The following is a 2,500-nucleotide window of genomic DNA, read 5'->3' as shown; positions in this document are numbered from 1 at the left end:
ATCACTAGTTTTTTTCAGAGAAAAGAATGAAAATACGTATTTCTTATAAAATGGAAAAAAAAAAAAAACAAAAAATATATATATATATAGATAGATAGATAGATAGATAAAATATTGATTTTCAGGGTGTGCTAAAAGAAAAGCTTTTCCCTGTCGAACCGAAGACATGTCCCAGCATGAGAAGCAGGTGGCAAAAACCTGGGATGTAATGACCTCACAAGGTGGTCAACTCTTTGTATTGCCTCGCCTTTCTCTCTTGCTTCATGCCCCCCTTCCCCTCTCTCTTCCTCTTTCTCATATTTTCCATCCCGCCTTTCTCTCGGACTATTATGATACATCACACACAGCACCACAACACACACCACCCACACCACACACACACACACCACACACAACACACACACACACACACACACACACACACATGCATATATATATAAATCATTATATATAATATATAATATATAATTATATATATATATATATATATATATATATATATTACTATTTTTTTTTCAAGTGCCCTGTCCTACAAGGACGTTGGCGATCATGGATTTCCGTGATTTTCTTGGCAATTTAGAGCGGTGGTTTGCCGTTGCCTTCCGCCCGGTGTTTTTATCGAGTCACCATCTCTATTTACCCGGTTCTGAGACCAGTACCGACTTGTGCTGGCTTACCCACCCAGTGGCCAGGTAGGCAATCGAGGTGAAGTTCCTCGCCCAAGGGAACAACGCCCCGGCCGGTGACTCGAACGCTCGAACTCAGATTGCCGTCGTGACAGTCTTGAGTCCGATGCTCTGACCACTCTATACACACACATATCGTATGTATATATATATATATATATATATATATATATATATATATATATATATATATATATATATATATATATATAGTATGTATAGTGTGTGTGTGTGTGTGTGTGTGTGCATGTATATGTATAGATGTATTGATGTATACACATGTATACATATTTATATGTATTTTATACATATGTATATATACATATATAAACGTATATATACATATATATTATATATATGTATATGTACACATATACATATGTATATACATATGTATATATACACATGTATATATATATATATATATATATATATATATATATATATATATATATATATATATATATATTACGAACACATTACACACACACACACACCACACACACACACACACACACACACAACAATACACACAACAAAAACACACACAAAACATACACACACAACAACACTACACACAACACACACTACACACACACAACAACACACACAGATTGTGTGTGTGTGTGTGTGTGTGTGTGTGTGTGTGTGTGTGTGTGTGTGCATATATATATATAATATATATTGTATATATAGATATTATTATATATTATATATTATTTTTTTTATTATAATATTTGTATATGATATTTCATATATATATTTATTTATTTATATATTATATTAATGTACCATATATATATATTTATATATATATATATATATATATATATATATATATATATATATATATATATATAAATATATACACTACATATACATATATATAAATAAAAATTTTATATAATATATATATATATATTATATATAAATATATATAATTAATAATATATATAATATGTAAATGTATAACAATACATATGTATGTATATACAAAAATATATGTTATATATATATAGTGTGTGTGTGTGTGTGTGGGTGTGGGGTGTGTGTTATACATACATACATACATATATAATATATATATATATATATATAATATATATATATATATATATATATATATATATATATATATATGGGCCGCAGTGGTCGAGTGGTTGGAGCATCGGACTCAAGACTGTCACGACCGGCAATCTGAGTTCGAGGGTTCGAGTCACCGGCCGGCGCGTTGTTGCCTTGGGCAAGGAACTTCACCTCGATTGCCTACCTAGCCACTGGGTGGCCAAACCAGCCCAAGTCAAGTGCTGGTCCCAAGCCCGGATAGATAGAGAGAATGATTACCTAAAAGGTACCACCGGCACTCTCCGTGGAAAGGAACTGGGGACCCTACCACGTACTAACTCCAAGAGCATCACAACATGAAAACTACAATCAAACTGAATCAAAATTATCGTTGGACTTTTATGGTATTATTTAAATGGAAAGAGAAAGAGGAAACCATTTTGCTCATAGGTGTGTTTAAGGGGTGTTCATCATGCACTGGTTTTACATCACAATTTCTCCGGTTTTTATGTGCAAATTATTGGTTCACTGGCTTCTTTTCCTTTCTCTCCTCTCCACTCCTCTCTTCTCTCTCTATTCTTTATCATCATCATTATCATCATATAATCATCATCATCATTATTATTCCTTATCACTGTCATTATCATTATCATCATTATCATATCATTGTCATCATCATCATCATCATCATCATCATCATCATCATCATCATCATCACATCATCATCAACATCATCATCATCATCATCA

At 32.1% G+C, this 2,500-nt stretch overlaps 1 pseudogene; it reads left to right on the top strand.

The window, feature by feature from the left end:
* Nucleotides 1-166: 166 nt before the first annotated feature.
* The window catches only part of LOC119583057, a 15,899-nt pseudogene continuing 13,565 nt past the window's right edge, over nt 167-2,500 (top strand).

Source organism: Penaeus monodon, chromosome 16 (assembly GCF_015228065.2).
Source record: "Penaeus monodon isolate SGIC_2016 chromosome 16, NSTDA_Pmon_1, whole genome shotgun sequence".
Classification (NCBI taxonomy): domain Eukaryota; kingdom Metazoa; phylum Arthropoda; class Malacostraca; order Decapoda; family Penaeidae; genus Penaeus; species Penaeus monodon.
Note: the sequence above shows the minus strand (reverse complement) of the source record. Positions and strands in the feature narration are given on the sequence as shown.